The sequence below is a fragment of the Xenopus tropicalis genome, chromosome 6, assembly GCF_000004195.4.
Source record: "Xenopus tropicalis strain Nigerian chromosome 6, UCB_Xtro_10.0, whole genome shotgun sequence".
Lineage (NCBI taxonomy): Eukaryota > Metazoa > Chordata > Amphibia > Anura > Pipidae > Xenopus > Xenopus tropicalis.
The window spans coordinates 91,948,284-91,970,602 of NC_030682.2; the positions used below are offsets into that span (position 1 = coordinate 91,948,284).

Genomic DNA, 22,319 nt, shown 5'->3' on the forward strand with positions numbered 1-22,319 from the left:
ACATCTCTAGGAAGGGCATTCCACAACCTCACTGCCTTCACTGCGAAAAACCACCTACGCTGCTTCAAATGGAAGCTCCGTTCCTCTAAAGGGGGAGGCCTCTGGTGCACTGATTGTTTTTATGGGAAAAAAGAACATCCCCTATCTGCCTATAATCCCCTCTAATGTACTTGTACAGAGTAATCAAGTCCCCTCGCAAGCGCCTCTTTTCCAGAGAAAACAACCCCAACCTCGACAGTCTAACCTCATAGTTTAAATCTTCCATCCCCTTAACCAGTTTAGTTGCACATCTCTGCACTCTCTTCAGCTCATTAATATCCTTCTTAAGGACTGGAGCCCAAAACTGCACTGCATACTCAAGGTGAGGCAAAATTATGTTTTCATCCCTTGAGTCAATGCCCTTTTTTATACAAGACAGCACTTGTTTTATTTGTTTTAGTAGCCACCGAATGACATTGCCAGGAATCAAACTTATTATCTACAAAAAACCCCAGATCCTTCTCCATCAAGGATACCCCCAACAAACTACCATTTAGTAGATAGCTTTCTATCTATATTATTTCTACCAAAGTGCATAACTTTGCACTAGTCGAAATTGAACCTCTTTTTCCAGTTTGCTGCCCAGTTTTCACATTTTGTCAAATCGCTCTGCAAAGTGGCAGCATCCTGCATGGAACTTATAGTTTTGCATAATTTAGTGTCGTCAGCAAAAATAAAAACAGTACTCTCTATGCCCACCTCCAGGTCATTAATAAACAAGTTAAAAAGCAAAGGACCAAGGACTGATCCCTGCGGTACTCCACTAAAGGTCCCCATACACGGGCAGATCTGCTCGCTTAGCGACCTACGGGTGGGCAGGCCATCGGGAGTGCCCATACACGGGCCGATTAGCTGCCGAATCGGTCAAAGGGGCCGATATCGGCAGCTACTATCGGCCCATGTATGGGGACCTTAACAGCACTGGTCCAATTAAAAAATGTTCCATTTACCACCACTTTTTGTAATCTATCCTTCAGCCAGTTCTCTATCCAAGTACAAATATTATGTTCTAGGTCAATATTCCTCAATTTTATCACTACCTTTCTGTGAGGTACTGTATCAAACGCTTTTGCAAAGTCCAAGTAGATGACATCAACTTCCAGCATCGAGGTTCCTACTCACCTCCTCATAAAAGGCAACTAAATTAGTCTGGCAAGATCTGTTACGCATAAAACCATGCTGGCACAAACTTATAGTATTGTGAAAAGAGTGTGAAGAGTGTAAAGCTGAACTTTAAAAAATTGACTCTTTCACTCTATTGATAAACAAGAGAAGGAAGAGGAAAACACTCGCTCACAGGTACCCCGGGCTGGTGCAGTTTTCTTCTAACAGGAGCAACAGCCCAGGGTAAAAAGTAGTGATAAATGTCATGGCGGGTGTCTAACATTTGGGCACCCCCAGTGATTTTACCTTTCCTTCTCCTTTAAAAGAAACCTGCATCTTTAACCCAAATTGGCTTTTCAGGGAAAAATGCCAAGAAATGTTTTATTTTCATTACTGTAGGAAATAAGAGATCATTTCATTAAAAGTTGTGTTTCTGTAAAGCAAGAATAGAGCTAAGAGCCCGAGAGCAACAATTACACTGTCTTCTAATAATCAAAATGAATAAACACATTTTCTCATCAATCTGAACCTTTACCACTGCTGAGTCACATAATTGCCTTGGTGCTGAGAAAATTAAATATCTGTGTCTGCTCCAGCTGGAAGAATTATCAAGGACAATTAGCATCACATTTAATTAGCAAAGTGGAAGTTTTTCAACAATGCAACACATGACTAAAATGATCTTAATGGGATGCCAGAAAATAACCAACAAAATCACTAGGAAATGTTAATTCCTCCTTAGTTATTAGGTGGATTGTAAAGTTGTACTTGACTCCTTTGAACATCTAAGCATTTAGTTATTTTAATTTAGTTATTTTTTCATCCTGATATTGTAGGTAAAGTATCTTTTATGCAAAATACCTGGATCTTTTTGTTGAGAGGGGTGATTCTGTCATTTTTCCATAACTTGAAGCACCTTGCTTTAAGGCAACTAAAAAAATCTACAAATTAGCAAATGTCATAAGTGTCCTGGCATAGTTAACATCAAGTACAAAGTCTTGTTATTACAGAGAAAAAGCAAATCAGTAAAATTTAGGAATTGTATGTTTAAACAGGACTGTGTGAGAAATGGAATTCTTGTAATAACTTATTCCATACTTTATAGAAACAAAATAGTTATTGGTGCAGTAAAAAGTGGTGCCATGGAGAAGTTACCTTGAGGTTGTTAGAGCTCACTTATGAAGGTACTGCAATGTTCAAAGTGCAATTTATGGATGCAATGTCCACAATGCATCTTTTTCCCCAGAATTCCATTGTAATTGTGGAGGAGTGTTAAGTTGTGTATGACTTTCATGCACCAACACTAATGCTAAGTAGCACCTAGTTTCAGAAATCACAGAACATTCTATATTCCTGTATTTGTGTTGGAATGGCATCACTTCCAGCTCAGGACATTTGCATACAATTCATTTAGTGCAAGTCATTTGTGGTGGCTATTGACATAACCAGCTAAGTAAAGCTTGGAATTACCACCAGGTATAGGCCGGTGGTAGTTCCAGTTGCGTGCATGTGTGTGTAATTTATTAGAGCTGGCTGGACAAGCCCTTTGGTGCTCCCTAAAAATAGCCTTACATTTCTAGGAGTATGTACAGGGGCAAGTACCTTTTAAGAATGGGGCAATGAGAATTAAATATTGTGCTTAAATTTGTAAATTGTGTATGTAGAAACAAACTGACACTAAGGGGCACATTTACTAACCCACGAACGGGCCGAATGCGTCCGATTGCGTTTTTTTTGTAATGATCGGTATTTTGCGATTTTTTCGGAAAATTATCGCAACTTTTTCATTACCAATACAATTTGTGCGAAAAAACGCGAGTTTTTCGTAGCCATTCCGAAAGTTGCGCGAAATCTTGCGAATTTTCGTAGCGTTAAAACTTGCGCGAAAAGTCGGGATTTTTTCGTAGTGTTAAAACTTGCGCGAAACATCGCGCCTTTTAAGTTTTAACGCTACGGAAAAGGCGCGACTTTTCGCGAAAGTTTTACCGCTTCGAAAAAATCACAAGATTTTGCGCAACTTTCGGAATGGCTACGAAAAACTCGCGTTTTTTCGCGCAAATCGTATTGGTAACGAAAAAGTCGCGATAATTTCCGAAAAGTCGTAAAGTCGCCGAAAAAAAACGCAAAAAATACGAAAAAGTCGCAAAATGTTCGTTTTCCAATCGGAATTTTTCCAATTCGGTTGGAATTCGTGTCTTAGTAAATCAGCCCCTAAGTAAAGCCTACTAAAAAATCAATAAAGGATTAGGATTAATTATATCTTAGTTGGGATAAATTACAAGGTGCTGTTTTATTATTACATGGAAAAAGGAAATCAGTTTTAAAATTCTGAATTACAGGTATGGGACCCATTATCCAGAATGCTTGGGACCTGGGGTCTTCTGGATAAGGGGTCTTTCCGTAATTCAGATCTCCTACCTTAAGTCAGCTAATAACATTTTTTAAACAGTAATTAAACCCAATAGGATTGTTTTGGCTCCAATAAAGATTAGTAAAATCTTAGTTGGAATCAAGTACAAGGTACTGTTTTATTATTACAGAGAAAAAGGAAGTCATTTTTAAAAATGTGAATTATTTGATTAAAATAGAGTCTATGGGAGTTGGCCTTTCCGTAATTTGGAACTTTCTGGATAATGGGTTTCCAGATAAGGGGTCCAATACCTGTATTTGATTAAAATGAAGTGTATGGGAGACAGGCTTTCCGTAATTCGGAGCTTTCTGGATAATGGGTTTCTGTATAAGAGATCCCATACCTGTACTTATATTCATAGAGTGAGCAGAGGGAAAGGGGGGTAGGTAATACAGTATGGGAGAGGTGGTGGGATAGATATTATACACTTAGTTTTGTGAGGATTACATAAGCAACAGAGGGCACAATGTTTAGGGACAGAGGTATCATATGTTGAAATGATAATTCAAATAGGTGATGAGTATTTATGTTGAAAATTGTAAATTGCCCCTTGTTCTGTTCAGTGCTTGCCCCTTGATTTTTTTTCCCTATCCAATGACTAGACACCTGAGTTCATAGAATAAATAGGCTATGGCATATAGTAGGGGGATTGTGGAATGCATCCTGAAGGTGATTTTAAACATCTGAGTGTTGATAAAAATGATATATTTAACTGTGTTCATTGTTTACGCAAATTTATAAATGGAGAAAAAATACAGTATACCTAGTATCATTCTAGGATCAGTGAAGAATCACTCCATGACCCTGTGCCAGACTACTACCTTTTGGGGCAATATCTTACCAGATGGCCACTAAGTAAAAATGTAAGTATACTTATATTTCACCTTCCTCTAGAGTGCCTGACTTGGGGGAATAGACAGAACTGAATCAGAGGACCAGTGCCTGAAGCCTCAAAATCTACCAAAGCTACTGGTGAAAGTAATGGGAATATGTTTACTACAGGTATAGGACCTGCTATCCAAAATGCCTGGGACCTGGGGTTTTCCAGATAAAGGGTCTTTTGGTAATTTGGATCACTATACTTAAAAAAAAATGTAAACATTAAATAAACCCAAATGGAATGTCTTAATGGGGATTAATTGTATCTTATTTGGAATCAAGTACAAGGTACTGTTTTATTATTACATTTTACTTAATTTAATGTTCTTAAATCATATACAAAGTAAGAATTTAAAACTAAACAGCATTTTTGAAATCCTTTAAAGGTAAAGAAAATGTAATCAACTTAGATGGAATTGCTGACAGCTCAATGTAAAACCCAAAGGTGTGCATAACATGAGGAAAAAAGATTTCCAGAGGTCAGTCATAAATGAACAAAACAGTACAGATGAGCACGTATTGGCAATCTGAGTGCTTTAGGCATAATGGAACATTTTAGCAGCCATGCACCTGCACTTTAATGCATGTTTTATACTCAGAGCCTCTTCACAGAAAGCCAGGATACACAATCTTTTACGCTTCAGTAATATCTTTCACTGCTTCTTAATTGTATTCCCCCATAAAATGAATTCAGTCACGTAGGTCAATGTATTGTTTATTTCTGTTGTTATAGAAATAATCAATCAACAACAAATACCTACAAATATGTTATGTATGGTTACAGATGCATAATGCCAGTTGAAATGTTGATGCAGGTTAAGTAACCATTTAAATACCAAATGCAAGTTAAGTGAGACATATAATTAGAAAGCTACCATTGTACCATGTAATAATACACTATATGACCAGGTCATGTGGACACCTGTCTGGCCAACATCCAATTCCAAAACCAAGGGTATTAGTATTAATAGGTCCTCCCTTTGCTGTTTAGGTTTGTCCCCATAATCTTCTGAAAAGGCTTTTCGTTAGATGTTGGAAAATGGGATCTGATCCTATGCATTAGAGGTCATAACAGGTTGACTATTAAGATTTTCATTCATCCAGGTCATGATATACAGTGGGGCTCATTTACACTGGGCAAATTTGCACCTGGCCAGTAACCCAAAGCAACCAGTCAATGATAAGATTGTTTTCAGCCAACTGCAAGTAGAACAATGAAATCAAACATCTGATTGGTTGCCATGGGTAACTGCCCAGGTGCAGATATGCCCAGTGGATATAAACGAGCCCCAGTATGTAGTAGAATTATATCTAAAGCATTTGGACTTTCTAAGTTTTCCTGAAAATTTTTCATCACTTATCCAGGGCTTTTTCCGTTAAACTGAGTGGTAGGGAATTCCCTGACATTTAATCCCTTAATGGTAATACAGTCACAGGCATCCAATCACAATGGTTCCACTGAAAGTGTGATACAGTCACAGTTGTACTATGATTCTCATTAAGACAGGTGTTAATCTATCTGGATTGTGCTTTCAGACATCTGTGAGTTTTAGCCAACACCTAATTGAATAAGTCAATGGAACTGTTGTGATTGGACGTCTGTGACTTTACTACCTTTAAAGGTTTAAATGCCTGGGAATTTTCTACCACTCAAGTGAACTAAAGAAGCTGCTGGGATGAGTGGTGAAATATTTTCAAGAAATCTTAGAAAATCCAGTTGTTTTAGACTATGGGCAGATTATCAAACATGTCAGATTAGCGCTCACCACAAAAAACTCAACCACTTTCAATTTATTCCTATGGGATTTTTAGAAGCTTATTTATCAAATCACCATTGATAAATACAATTCTAAAAACCTCCTAGAAAGAAATGAAAGTGGGTGTATTTTTCTATGATAAACTGTAACAAAGGGGGTCTTACCGGCTCGGCGGGGACGCCCGCCGCGCCATCCTCCCTCTGTGCCGGCTTTCCCTAAGTGCGCGCGTGCGCTCTTCCGCATGATAAGGCGCATGCGCGCTGACGTCAGCGCGCAATGGCGCGAAATTCAAAATATTTAAAGGGATTTTTGCGATTTTTCTGTGCCCGTGATAGAATTTGATTCTGGTGCCTTTCTGAGCTTCGTGCATTGTCCCTGTTGGTAATTTTCCTGTTTTTGACCCGGCCTGTTCCTGACTATTCTGAAATCCGTAACCTGACCTCGGCTTGTACTTTTGACTCCGATTTTGCCTAAACCCTGCTGCTTGATTATCTGGTTGACCCTTGCCTGTCTGACGATCCCTGGTTTCTGCCTGCCTCGACCCAGCCTGCCTGACGACGAACTTGTTTAACCCTATTGTACCGTGATCTTCGGCCTAACTGACTTTATATACAGTCGTGCCCCTTTGCTTGCCAGAACTCCTGCCTTGTTCCTCTCGTTAAGTCCAGGTGGCATCTGAGTAGCTGAGGGCTCTTCCCGAAGCCAAAGGCGGTCACAATACTGGTGAAGCCGAGCCGAGACAAGGGAACTTGGCATCTGTTCTGGTTTAGGGTGCCGACCATGACATAAACTCTAATATCACATTTTGATCCCTCTGCCCCTTAAAGGGGTTGTTCACCTTTGAGTTAACATTAAGTATTATTTGTGTTTTTTTTTCATTATTTTACTATTTGTTCAGCGTCTCTCCAGTTTGGAATTTCAGCTGGTTGCTATGGTCCAAATTACCTTAGCAACCAGGGACTTGATAAAGTAGAGTTGCAATGAGAGAATGGAATATGAATAGGAGAGGGTCTGAATAGAAACATAAGTAATAAAAAGTAACAGTAACAAAAAAATTGTGGCTCCACATAACAATAGTTTTTTTGGCATTTGAAAGCTGGAAAGAGTCTGAAGAAGAAGGTAAATAATAAAAAAAAACGTACAACATAAATAACTAAGCAATTGAAAAGTTGATTAGAATTGGCCATTCTACAACATACTAAAAGTTAACTTTAATTCTACTAGATACTGTGTAAGAGTTTGAGAACTGATGTTAGGTAATTAGGGCTGGCTCACATGAGGTTTCCAGTTCATCCCACAGGTGTTCAGTTGGTTTCAGGTCAGTGAAGTCCTTCTGCATCTCTGCAAGCCTATTCTGTTAAGGATCTCTCTAATCGTGCTGAAACAAGAAGTTACTTTCTCCAGAATGTTGACAAAAGTAGTAGTGTCATTATATGATGCACCTACAGAAAAGCTGCACTCCTCTATCAAAAGAAACACAGGATTTCTTGTCTCCCTTTTTTTAAACATGTTCTTTGGGTATCCAGAGTCTGCGCAGTTCTCTCCCCTTTCCCTTCTCCTGCTCCCCCCTCCCTCAGAATGTGTAATCTGAGCTATAATGGCTAAGCTGCAAGCAGGAAGCTATGAAGACCAAGCTAAAATGGCAGCTGCTATCTTAAACAAACAGAGAAAGCTTTGAGGGCTCTTTACTCAGGTTATCTAAAGCTTTCTGCAGCATAAATATAGAATTCTAGGTGGCACTAATGTGGCAAATCATTTGGCAGTAAAATGCCAAAATGACTTCCCTTCTCCTTTAAGTATTCATTCTAGGGGTATAGTTTTCCTTTAAGGACACAGCAGGATAACAGTAATTGTACCACAATAAAGTCACAAAAGAATAAGTAATGTAAATTTACATAAATGGGGTATATTTGGAACATTTTCTAAAGATTAAAGTACAATTTGTCCCAAATGAAGCCTATATGTTGCCTTCCAGAACAGTCGTTTGGGGCTTTTTATTATTTAAGGTAACCTTTGGTGTAGCTAGGTAGCTTTTGGTGTTCTTAGCATAAGTTGTTTATTTAAAGCAAATAAATATGTTGCTATGCAAGTATGAAAGTGTGAACGTTGAACAATAAAGGAACCTAGAGGACCAAAGATCTGGGAGTGGAACTGGCATGAGGACTTTCTAGCATACATTATGTAGCTCAAAATAACCTTCATCAATGTTACGGACAACAATAAAATGTACATTTAGAAATAAACAAGCAAGAAATTACTGTACAGCTAAGAAAGCAAGGTCTATGCTAACCAACACTATGTTTGACTTACCTGGTTACAAACTGCACCATGTAGTGGTGAAGGCACTTTACAATTGCTGCACAAAGGACACACAAGCATTGCAGTATTGCAGTACAAATAAGTAAACATTAGGAAAGTGCATTTTGAAAGTCTATTTGAGAATATTTTGGAAGCAAACAGAAATGTTACCTTTCATTCCATTTCCACTGAATCATTAAATCAATGAAAACCCTGTAGACCTTTACAAGGCTGACTGCAAATATTTAACCTATCAAGGAGAGCCATGTATTTTAACACTGGGTTTTCACTCTGAACGAAATGTCACATAAATTATGAATCATAGGGTAACTAAACGTTAAATACAGTAGTTAGGATAAGGTGACAAACCAGCAGTTACAATATTTCACATCTGTAGAAATTTTGAGCAGGTATTCTTGCATGAATGATTGTTAAAGGAAACAAGAACAATCTGTATTTCTTTCCTATAAACACTGTTTCAAATCTGAAACAATATACAATTGTCAATATCATTAGAAACCAGTTTCCCTAATGGTATATTTTTGGCTGTTGGAGGAAACACAAATCCAGGTCTTCATTACAACTGGGCACTGGGCCATCATCCAGCCCAATACAGAATCCCCAAAAGATTGCACTTAGTCAACAGTTTATAAAGGTTAAAAACCTACCACTATGTCTAATAAAATATTACGCTCTGGATAAACCCTTTAAAGCCCACTTGAAGGTCAAATATGGTAAGCTCTAGGATAGATCTTGCTGTACAAGATACTCTAGTTTGTGCTTAATAAATCTCAAAAATGTATGTTTTGGGAACCCGAATTCCTGTTTTATGCCTAAAAAAACTGAAAGGTTGGAGGTCGTTCTTATTCCCACAGGCCTTGCCAAGTAAATTCATAAATCTGTCTACATGGCGCAATGCCAATGAAGGAAATCCTGTCACAACTTAGGTTTCCTTTGCTATGTGCCTGCAACATGCTCTGCCTTCAGCCTGTCAATCATCTGCCTTCATATCTGCCCTGACTTCTAACCCCCTCCAGTCTTCGCCTATATATTACAAACACTGCCCTTTCCAGGTCAGCCTGCAAATAAAACCATTAGTGTACAAAGATTTGCTTACAATTAAAAGGCCATCCCAATTAGGTGTATCTTCCTGCACCAGATTACATGTGTCATTCTTTCTCACTCCTCCAATTAAGTCTTCAGGCCTTTAAGGCCTCTGCATGTGATTTTTCACCTGCTAACCTTCCTCTTATCGCTTTCCCTTTAGCCCATTAAGGCCTTTCAATACAGCAGAATATACAACAAAAAAGTCATTCAGTGACAGAATTATTGATCTGTCAGTGACTCTTTTGTATTTTTTGTTCTGTTGCTTTTGCAGTTTCTGACAGAAAGGCAGACAGTAGACACACAATAAAAATGATAGTGACCAGGGCTGTATTTAGACCCGGTGGCGCCCTAGGTGCTGAACGTGATGTCTCCCTCAGCACCTCACCACCTAGCTTTGCTGGCAGATTTGCATAGGTTTCATCTGGCAGCGGTAGGGGGGTGTTTTATTTAAAAAAAACACCCCCCAACCACTGCTAGATGTTTAAAAAAAACGATATATTTGCAACTATATAGGAACCGGAGAGTGCAATAAAGCTGTGCCCAAGGCATAGGCCATCGGGTACCTATATATATACAGTCCTGATAGTGACCTAATTTCCTTCTTCCTCCGGAAAGAAAAATGTTCAGTGTGTTACAGGTCTAGGCATATAGAAACCAACTTTGTTTCCTTTATTAAATTATCCCATAAAACATTTATTCAAATAACAGACCTTACCAAATCCTTTTCTAAAGGTGGTTTTCAGCAAGCACAACTTACCAAGAGGGCAACATTTAAAGAAATTAATCTTCTAGCTACCAAATCAGAAGGAGAATTCTCACAGCTTTGTTTTTGCACTTTAGCTGTGTGATGCTGTTAATAACCCCCTGCCAAACTACACCTGGCAAATTTCACTTTTATCTGTAAAGAAACCCCATGGTTTTGATATATATATTTTTTTATTTTATATTCTGCTCAAGGACTGCTACAATTAATTGCCACCTTGGCATCCCTTTTTATAATTTTAACAGTATTGCAGTCAATGAACTACCTACCTACAGGTATAAGTACTGGATTTGGAACCAAAATGTCACACAACTATATATTTGGATTTAAAGTCTGCTACACCTGAGCATTCTGTTTCATATACTGTGGTATCCAACCATGGGGGACATGAAGCATGCAGCACGTGTGTGGATTCATTGATCATCATCATTTGGCATCCTATTGCATTCAGAATCATCCATTTTTCATTTTCTCCCCTAACTTTTTACATTCTATAGCCTCACTGACATTCCTGCACATCTTAAAAACGGTTACTGATAGAAACACAGAAATATTCCCTCTTCCATCTTGCTTGTTAGTAGCACCAGAAAGTGACCATTAATAAAAACACAAACATAATGCCTTCTGGTAATAGTTGCAGAAATGAAACTTAACTAAAGTCTTACCCCTAGGATATTAGAATAGGCATGGAAGTTTGTGTCATAAAATGCTTTATGCAAGAAAAGGAAAATATTTTAAAGAATCTAGGACTTGGAAGTTTGTTATGTGCTTGTGCTGGTTGGCAATAACATGCCAGAGGGACGAGGGGGCAAGATATTACATAGTCCCAACATAACATAGTCCCACTTCATTATTAATAAAATGGAGCAAAGTTAATTCACTGACAGGTGACAAGTGTATTCATGCAAATTATTTTAAGTAGACAATAAAATGGGTTCAGAGATGAGTTTAGTTTTCCTTTAATAGAGGAAGTGTTGTCAAGTTGGGGCTTAAAAGCCTTTTGTTTACTCATCCCTCTTTTAGTGAAGGGATCTAGTGCTAAAAAGATTATAGTTAAAACAAGTCAAAATATTGTATATATTGTTACAATTATATAGACATTCATGTGTTGGCTCATTTTATTTTAACAATTAGAAAAGTAATCTAATAGATGCTTCACTATGTAATCAATAGATGCTCACTTACTGCCTTGTAAATTATAGTACACAATGCAGTCAATGCACAGACATCAGTCAATGAATGTTGGATTCTGACTAAAAAATTCTTTATGAATCTGTAACCAAAGGAAGGCAGTCAAGGAGAAGATACTTTATTTACTCTGCTAACAGATTTAGAAAAAAGAAAATACTGCTCAGGGTTACACAAAAGACAAATATTGAATGTTAAGTCAGGTTTGTTATTGAAATTCCTCTGCCTTTCAGAATAAAAAAGCATTTTTATATTAGGAAACACAATTCTAAAACACACATATAACATGTTTCAGAACAGAACATCCTGCCCCTTGAGTTAATAATATTGCCATGCTAGTCACACTACAGATCTGATTATTGGCAGCTTTGGCATTTACAATTCAAGTGAAAATGCTGCTGGCAGGAGAGAATAAACTGACTCAAAACAGGAAATATGCTATTCTAGTTGTAGCTATAGCTATTAGGCCGGGGACAGCTGGCTTGTGGCCCTTTTTGATATTAATGGGAGTAGCAGTTTAAAGAGAGAAAATAGTACTTTACATTGGAGGTAGTGATGCTAGCCTGGGTACTGCAATTCTATGCAGAGCTGAAGTAAAATATATAACACACCTCAGTCTATAATACAATATTATTTTTAACAAAAGTACTTGAGACTTAAAGAGAGTTAAAATCCCCAAACAGTTGCTGCTGTGATTGGCCCCATGCTCATTTACAGTGGCCCACATGCTGCACTGTGCCTTGTGCCAGACTGGTGACTCGAGCATGAGCAGTGGGACACCCCACAATCATTTGGCTTTGCCTTTTAGCTTTGTGTTTGCTCTTTCACTCTTCACATACTTCACACTATGAAGGCTTCTCACTACTGCAGTCATGTAGCTGTAATCAATGCTTTCCCTGAACAGAGTAAGATTAACTGATCCAACCATGATTTTCAGCAACCTATTTAACTGATATTATATTTAGCACTCTAATCTAATGTGTAGAATCATAGCAATAATGCAAGACAAGACTGTAGGAATTCACAGAAAGTGAGTTTAACTTAGCATATCTACTGTACACTCCTACACTACTATCCTACATACATATTTAGGCAAATATTTTATATATTATATATTTTATATTTATCAGTTACTGTATTTTTCACAACAGGAAAGGGGTTTTACAGCAAAAGAACCATCACATTTCCAGAATTAAAATTTATGATCAGACCAAACCACGCCCAGATCCATTCTTTAAGGAAAGGAAACAGTAATTGGCTGCAACATAATAAAATTCCTGGCAAAATTCTAATTGTTCTAACGTTAATTTGATTATTATAATACATTATTAGGCCCTAACTAAATATGTTTAAGCAGGTTAATATTATATAATGTGGGCATCTTAAAATTTTCTGATTACCTTCCAAATCCCTTTGGTTTTGCCTCATACTTTTACTGTAGACTTTTCACTGTTTGCACTTTATCCAATTCACATGGATAAGCCATGATTAAGGTAGCTTGTACAGGCAGAACATTTTATCAAAGGCAATGAGCATGAACCAATGTAATGGAGGGAGAGATGATGTACATCACATCTAGCCTGTCCCAATTAACACAAACATCAGTGCTTTAGTTAAAAAAAAACAGATCATTAGAAAATTCAGTATAGTATATATAACCTCATATAAACTCACAATCACTTGGTGTAATACAGTAGCTGAAAGTGAAATATCCTAGCAGAGCTATGTTTCTGGACACTGGCCTAATGTGTCCACCGAACCAAGATGGCCTTCACCATCTATAAACAGACCCAAACAGTGCTTAGGTGGATGAGAATTGTAGTGTAACAGCCCCTCCTAGATACACTGTGCAGCCACAGTAAGTAAGCTGCTCCCTTCTGGTCCATGACGTGGCTGCTTGGAAATAAAGCTCTCTGGGAATCAGTTCCTCTGTGATTTCAGGTGCTTTAACTGGGAAACCTATATAATGTAATACGAGAACCTAAACAATCAAAACTGAAGGGAAGAGAAGCTGTGGCTTCTCCATTTCCTTACTGCCCATAAACAATGTTTACTGTATTGGATCATAGTATGATCTGTTAAACTGACCCCTGACTTGACATGCATGCCCAGACAGTCACACAATATGATCAAAATTGCCAATACCACATCTAGGTATGTATGCTCGTTACTATAAAATGGATGTGTGCCACTACCAGGTCTATTGTCATTCTTGTAATTTGAGCCAAATGGAGATATTTCAAAATGATAATGTTGCAAAGGTTTCTTAGCAAATGACAAAACTAAATTAAAGAAAGTTAAACCTAGAAAATATAAATGTTTTATTAGTATACACATTTATGATCATGAGGGCAATCATGAAACAAACTAAAGCAGACTGGTTACATCATACTAGATCACATGACAGTTTCACATCTCCTTAGAGGCTCACCAGCTCATTAGAAGCAGTTCACAAATAGGCAGGGGGTTCCCGGTGGAGTAAGACAGCAAGAGGAGTAGAAGGTAAAGGGAGAGAGAACATTGCATTTATTTTCTTACCCACTTTATTATTTTCCCAACTTTTTGTTTTATGATTTAGTTTTCTGTTCTTATTAAATATTAATATATCATAATAAATTACACATACACATCTATTTTCTACATTTGTACATTTCTACAAATGTCATTACATTATAATAGCATTAGCTCAGACCCCATTATGCTTCTGGCTAGTAGCATCTATCCAATGCTACACTGGCCCACTTAGATTAGCAGAAGATCAGCACACTCATTTCAGTATTCTTTCTTGCTCTTATTATGAATATCTTGTTCTACCTGAAGAAGGGTGTAGCCCCAAACGTTGTGCAATGCCTAAATAAAAGTGGCTCTATTATTTGAACCTTCCTCTTTTGTGTAGCCCAGTAGGGAAGGTTGTCTAGAATATGTTGGTGGGTCCTTGAATACAACTAGATAATTATAGGGCAATTGATTTCTACATGTCTACTGGAACTTCCTATGTTGTATTCTGGGAATGGCATCTGCTGCCCATGCATTGACTACCATCAGGGTTACAATGATGGAAATAAGAAAAAAAAGAGTGCCAATCTTTTTTTTACCATTAGCTTCAAGAAAACAATTATAAGGTAGGGGTTGTAAAAAACTTGCTGTTCTTACACAAATAGCTATTATGTAATATTCATTTAAACAAACAAACATGCATTCTTTATCAATTTAAAATGGTTATTGATGCATGGGAGGAAAGTGTAGCAGTAACTCCTATCATTAGCCAGGGGACAGTATACAAGTTTAGGGCAACAGTTCATATAAGAATATAACATTTAGAAGAGTATAAGTACAGTGAATGTCAAATCAATGAATCACTTCGCTGTTAGATACAGTTATTGACAAGACTGCTTAAATCAATAGACTTGTACTAATCATACCCTGATGGGATATCATACATGTTACTGCAGGCATACAACCCAATTGTCAAATTTTAGAATAATCAGTTCATTGCAGGTCTTCTGTGGACACTAAAGGGCTTTCACCTGCATAGTTTGCATCACTGGAAGATGTAGCCAATAATAGGAAGAAGCAATGTCCACTAAATTGGACACTTTAAAGATCAACAGGGGGTAAACACTGGGTCCCCCCTGTTAGTGACAACCTTCTAAGTCTGATGAAGCTCTTGACATGTAATAAAGAGAGGAGCACTCCAACGCAGTATGAACTGCTGAGTGATACTTCATTGAGCTCTGGACTTATCTTTCTGTTAAAATGTATGCATTGCCAGCACTAGAGACCTGGGGCATACTAATAATATCACTTTTAATTTAGAAGTTACCATGCTACAATGTGATAATCTGCATTAAGTGGCAGCTAAACGTAAAGAACATGTCAACCCAATAAATTACGTTTTGCCTAATTAAAGAAAGCATAATTCTAAGCAACTTTGTGATATACATTATTTACAAATTTGCAACATTGTTTAAAAAAATCATGAAAAGCATGAATTAAGCAAATGCTGCTTTCAACAGCAATTATATTTCCAAATAACTTTTAAAGCACTAGAAGATTTGAATACATTCATATTGGAAAGTTGTTGATCACTACACAAGCTTTCAAAGCTGTATATGGAGGGTAACCATCAGGCAGAGAACTCTACAGGACCAGTCATTACAGTACCTGAAACACACTGGCTGCTGATATGTAGTAAGTCCAATGAATCTTAGCCATCATTCTTATATGAAGCCTTAAATGGTTGGTTCTATGACCTGTTGTATTGTATTACTTGGCCTGAGAAATGTTGTGTCAAATGAGATGTCACAAGTGTCATTATTTGGTTCCCAATATGGAATGCTTGCAAGTGACTTGCAAGAATTCCTGCTGTTTTGATTGACACAACTCAGTAGAGCAAGGGGTTAAGGATACCTTTACACATTTACTATTAATATTTTATGGGATGCCTAGTTCACAGGTTCCTTGTTAGGAACTGTCAGCAGTCAGTGACATCTTTCATTGATATGGACAGGAACAGATGATCAGGGCAAAGGGCAGCTAAATTCAGATTTTCCAAAGGCTGCAAATTTTATATGGTTTAAATATATATGGCATGCATAAAGGATTTATATTTTTCACACAAAATGCATAGATTTTGGAATTTATTCTGTGTAATGCTTTCACAGTGTGCCAGCTGCACTTCCATTCAATTCACTGTCCAGAAGTAAAATAGTGAAGGGGTGGGGGATTATCACAAGGCGAGCAAGTATCCTGTTGCATGGCAGATTGACCGCTGCAATAATGACAAGCATACACATACATTAAGGCTGTTATCTGCCTGCACAGCTTTGTTACAAGAAAAGGCATAAGCCTTTGTTTCCATCACATATCCTACATGCATCTTTGTGTCTAAGGTGATCATTACTAGCAAATGTTACAGACAGACCCTGCTTTGCTCGCTGTTCAGTCTCAAAAATCTTGGATTTATTGTACCATCTATCCCTACATGGTGGCAGACAAAAAAAAAATTTAATTGCATTTATCTCTAATACCAACAATAATCCACTGCATACCTTTCCTGTATTTATTTAGTGATGTGTTGCTTTATTGGTAGCCAACACCCCAAACAAAACACACACACCAAGACTTATCTGTCTGTCTGTTTACAGATCCATTCAACTCCAAGGCTGCACTCTCTTTAGCAGAGCTGACAATACGTTTTATGCAAGTAAATACAGGGCTGGCAGGGAGTCCTCTGCCAATCATGATGAGCATAAAAACAGGAAATTTATTGTTTTTGTTTTCTTTACCTTGTGCTTTGGATGGACAATTGCACCTTGCTGAGCTGGTCCTCTTCCTCCTCCTTCCCTTGTGTTATCCCCATCAGCAGATCGCTGTATCTGAGAAGTGAAGCTGTGTTACTACTACACAGCAGCAGACTGGGTTGCTCCTTGGAGTCACTATAGCAACAGACCGCCTGAAGTCTCACTCATTCTGCGGCTCTGCCTTGGTACAGAAGCTCGGCCCCCTCCTGGGTTCATTCAAGATTTTCCATTGAGTAGGAAAGAGGGGAGGGTGCGGGAGGAAGCTGAATCCTGGATACAACTCTCATTGGTCTGCAGCTGCTTTGTATTGATGCTGCAATCGTCTCCCTGGCACCAATGTCTGGCTAATAAATACTGCTTGCAGCTTCAATGAGATTGGGGACACTGAAATTGTATTAGAGATATGATGTGATGGATTGATGGAGGGCTTTTTCTGTAACATAAATATTGTATTATCCATGTTTCTTTTTCAGGCATTTTATAAATCATGGTGAATTCTGCCATATAAGACTAAACAGCGTATTGAACAAATTGTGACATGTAAGTGATCAGAACATTGCACCTGTAATGTATACAGTGATTATTATCAGTTGCTGATAAAAGATTTCAGATAATAACAGATATTTAGCCAAAGGGAATGAGCTGTTTGCTATATGATTCCACCTTAGATTCCCTCCTAAAAGACAGGATGTACTGTATTCTTGTAACGAATATAATAGAGCCAGGGTCAAGCCCGTCACATTACCAGCTTGTAGTTTTTTTGTTGAACTACATCTCCCAGAATCCTTATGACACCTGACACCTACCTGGAGTTTATTATCATCTGCACCTCTGCTCTATATGTATTACATATTTATTACCTTCTGATAATACTACAGTTATATATATATATATATATATATATATATATATATATATATAGCAAAAGGACAAGTGGAGAGAGGGAATGTATGACTAGCTGAGGAAATTTCTCAAGCCCCATCTGTCCTATAGCCTGGAATTTCCAGGTTCTGCATTTAATTCATAGGTAATCGTAATTCATCGTATTGGAAGCAGAGACCTGGAAATGGCACAACTCAGTCTTTTTGTGTCATGTTGGCCTCCACCATAACCCTGTACAACATTATTACTGCTAGTTTGGGCTTGGGGTGGGGGTAGATGGGGATAATTGGTACTCTGGAACACTGGTTAATGGGGCAATTGAATGGTTTATTGGAAACAGGGGCTACCATTACGTCAGTACAACATCCCTTTATTTTTTTTCTATACAATATATTAATTTCTTAAACAAATCACAATGTATGCAACATCTTGGTTAATTGCTATGCACCTTGATGTGCTGATTATCATTATATTATTTTGTTTTGTGTACAGCATGGCATGGGATGTATAGATACTTATCATTATTACTGCAATCTTATATAAATGTAAGGACACATAATCCCAATTTGTGGAATATAATTATCAGTTTTACCTGTCATTATACACAATAGTGGGTCATTTTTATTAAGATCAAATTATTAGTGCTGTGGCAAAGCCTGTGCTCCACATTTACTTTCAGAAATAATTCCATGGAAATTCATGGAAATGCCTCTATTGATTAATATGATGGAATAACCTTGCTCAGCATCGGCAATCTGATTGAAATTACAATGTGCCAAGTATGATTTAGCATTAGATAATTATTTCCCACAAATATACACGGTTTTATTGAGTACTGTGTATTGTATTTCTAGTGTTGAGCCAGTGCAAATGTTAGTGCATAGTGTTATAAAATAATCCCCACTGCATAAATCCCACTGAGTGCTGTGTTCATCTAGAATATGCTGTTCAGTTTTGGTCTCCAGTGCTCAAACGGGACATTATTGAATTAGAGAGGGTCCAGAGAAGGGTAACTAAGCTGGTAAAGGGTATGGAAAGTTTTAGTTATAAAGAAAGACTGGCCAAGTTAAGTTTGTTTACACTGGAGAAGAGGCGCTTAAGAGGTAACATGATAACTATGTGTAAATATATAAGGGGATAATATAATAACCTCTCTGTTTTATTTACCAGTAGGTCCTTCCAACGGACACGAGGACACCCATTCTGTTTAGAAGAAGGGAGGTTCCGTTTAAATATTCGGAAAGGATTTTTTACTGTGAGAGCTGTGAAGTTGTGGAATTCCCTCCCCGTATTCCCCCCCCTCCCGTCGTGCTGGCTGATACATTATATAGCTTTAAGAAGGAGTTGGATGGCTTTTTAGCAAGTGAGGGAATACAGGGTTATGGGAGATAGCTCTTAGTACAAGTTGATCCAGGGACTGGTCCGATTGCCATCTTGGAGTCAGGAAGGATTTTTTTCCCCTCTGAGGCAAATTAGAGAGGCTTCAGATGGGGTTTTTTGCCTTCCTCTGGATCAACTAGAAGTTAGGCAGGTTTTATATAGGCATTATGGTTAAACGTGATGGACGTACGTCTTTTTTTAACCTAACTTACTATGTTACTTACTGTGTTACTATGTTACTCTCCCAGCATCCTTTGAGTATCTAAGGTGGCAGAGAGATACCATAACTTGCAAACAAGCCACAATAAGACACATCTGTGTATTGAATTTGTAGTCTGCTTTGTAAATGTAATAACAAAAGGGCTCATTTATAAGGTGTGGGGCAAAGTTTACCCTACCCTGTGCTTAGCGCCCATAGGCACAGGCCTTTGTGGTCCAGAACATAGAACTGCATGTGTTTGGCAGCACAGTATAGCACAAGGGCAAACTAAGGGTTGGTAAGCGCGCATCAGATGCACATATTAGGGACTATCAAGGTGGTGGAGATGTATTTAGTGTCTGCATATGATAGGTAGAAAGTGCAGGGTTGCCTTGCTCCCAACTGCACTGCACTCAGCACTAGTGCAAGATGCAGAGCATAGAATGCAGAAGCTTTTGCCCCAGAAGCAGCAGTAAGTACATGGGCTTTAAGTGGAACGTTTTTTTCACCCCTAAAAGTGGCCAAACGTGTGCTGATAAAAGCTGCAAACTTGTTCTCTACAAACCAAATCAGCAACTTATTGGCCCAAGTAGGGAGCCCGCCAATAGGGGCTCTGGCACACGGGGAGATTAGTCGCCCGCGACAAATCTCCTTGTTCGCGGTCGACTAATCTCCCCAAAATACCATCCCACCGGCGAAAATGTAAATCGCCGGTGGGATGACATACGCGGCGGCCTTAAGAGGAAACTTCCGCAATTTCACTGAATTCGCGCCGCCGCATATGCCATCCCACCAGCGATTTACATTTTCGCCGGTGGGATGGCAATTTGGGAAGATTAGTCGCTCGCGAACAGGGAGATTTGTCGCAGGTGACTAATCTCCCCATGTGCCAGAGCCCTAACCCTGTCTGATCGATATCTGGCATAACTTTTTATTAACATCACTGCTTCATGCTGTAAAATACCTCATAATATAAATCATTCTTAAAGAGCATAAGCATAAACATGTAGCTGAAATTCATGAATAAATTAACTGTACTTAGAAACATAAATTATTCAGAAGATATATTATCACAAATTCAGACTTTAGTATAACAGCACAAACACATCTTATCAGAAAGAATATCAGCTCATAAAAAAGGTTTCATTTATAGCAGGGTTTAGAGTCAAGTGGTTCATTACATTGCGATTCCTTGTATTGGCCAGCTATTCATGAAGAAGCATGTGCATGGTTCTTCAAAGAGTTCAAACAGGTTCATATAATGGGCAGTTTCAGGACTGCAACGCTGTCAGGACCAGGAGATAGCTGGCACTAGGGAACTGAATCTGAGTCACCTTGAATTTGACGGTGAGAGAGGCAAAATAATGTCACTAGGTCATGGTGATTGTAGTCTTTACAGACAGAAACTAGTTCCAAGACAATTTTGTGTGATTATGTGATTTAAGTACCATGCCAAGACTCCAATTTCCACAATGTTTTGTATGACTCTCCTTGTTTTCAGGTCTGAAATTGCTGGTATTGGCTGGGCAATCGCTCCATAAGTGCCAGCATTCTCTCTGTTCCTCTTCTCTCTAAACTGGCTTCATGTTGCAGCAGAATTGCCAGCTATGTAGAAGGTTATATCAGTCTGTAATTATTACTGCTGACTAATAATGTATCCAGTAGTCTATTGTCATAAAATCAGCATGCTATATTTATTATGAGACAAGGAAAGACACTATCCTGTTTCCTCAAGCACTTATTAATTTTGATATCAGGCCCCGTATGTAAACAACTCTTTTCATTACTATTCAAGTGGAGGCAGCATGGCTAATACTAAATTATACTTTTTTTTATTATATACCCATTGACTGATCTTTTAATATGTGTACCATGTGTCACTGCTTTGCTAAATTGCTATCCTGAGCAGTTCTGAGTTTTCAAACGACTCCATACAGCTGCCATGCAGGTTTGGTCATTGGAAAAATAGAACAAGGAGCGGAACACCGGGCAGCACATTTAGTAAAAACATGTATTTATTATCATTCCATTAAAACCTAGCCACGAAAACGCGTTAAGCTGTATGGGTGAGGACGCTTTTTTTCATGTTTTTCCATGGTTTTAATGGAATGATAATAAATACATGTTTTTACTAAATGTGCTGCCCGGTGTTCCGCTCCTTGTTCTATTTTTCTAATTGGATTTTTGCCATATCGGGGGTGTGGGGGAGCGTGGTAGCACTGTGGAGCACACTACAGCTAGCTATCCTGGTGAGTGCTCCCCTTATCTTTACTGAGGTTTGGTCATTGGGCATTTCATCCAGTCTACAGTGGTGTAATAGCACCAGTGCATTATTATCAATAAAATTGCTTAGCAAGGAGTATTGCACAGACAAATCTGTGTGTTTGTATATATTTAGTACATGATATAAATAATGACCATCATTTCTTTGCAAAAGTTTTATTACTGTAACATCTTGCCTGGAACTGAACCAGTGACCTGCAGGTTGCTCTGCGGTATTTTTTACCACTGCTCCATATGAACAGACAGCTAAGGTTGCGGTTCCCTGCTGTTACCCTTGTATATTCATGTAGGCATGGTTAGTGTCACCTGTTTGAGTGAACTCCGCCTGGACTGACCCCTTGCCTGTTTGACTTCTCTTCTGGATCCTGATTCTGTACTGCGCTACTGTTCTGGTTTTGACCTGCCTTGCCTGATTCTGATTCTACTAAGCTCCTTTAGTCCTCTTCAAACAATCTGGCTCCCTTGCTTGCTCAGAACCTTTGCCCTGGTCCTCTTACTTTAAGACCTGGTGGCACCGGAGTAGCGGAGGGCTCCACCCGAAGCGAAAGGTGGCTGTTATAGGCAGAAGTGTGATCTGTGACTGGGACCTTGGCAATTGTTCTTGGTTTTGGGTTACCGATCGTTACAATTATGACCATTGAAAATGCTGTCATGATTTAAAGATGCTCAAGGCACAAACCTTTCTGCCAATATGTGACTGTATAACAAAGTGTTCTCCTCGATCAGT

The 22,319-nt window shown here is 38.4% G+C and overlaps 1 protein-coding gene across 5 annotated transcripts in view; it reads right to left on the minus strand.

Moving 5' to 3' along the window:
- rnf182 (ring finger protein 182) overlaps positions 1-22,319 on the minus strand; it is a 50,838-nt gene that overhangs the window by 11,485 nt on the left and 17,034 nt on the right. Inside the window, exons 1-2 of one of the 5 annotated variants that reach the window (XM_012964178.3) lie at positions 8,500-8,597; positions 7,465-7,567 (exon numbers count right to left, since the gene is read on the minus strand). The exons of 1 other annotated variant lie outside the window; for it this stretch is intronic. The gene's annotated coding sequence lies outside the window, so the exon portion shown is untranslated. Of the gene's footprint in view, positions 1-7,464; positions 7,624-8,499; positions 8,598-16,833; positions 17,277-22,319 lie in introns of those variants that run through there. 3 more of the 5 variants (XM_012964177.3, XM_012964179.3, XM_031903166.1) reach the window with 3 other exon arrangements.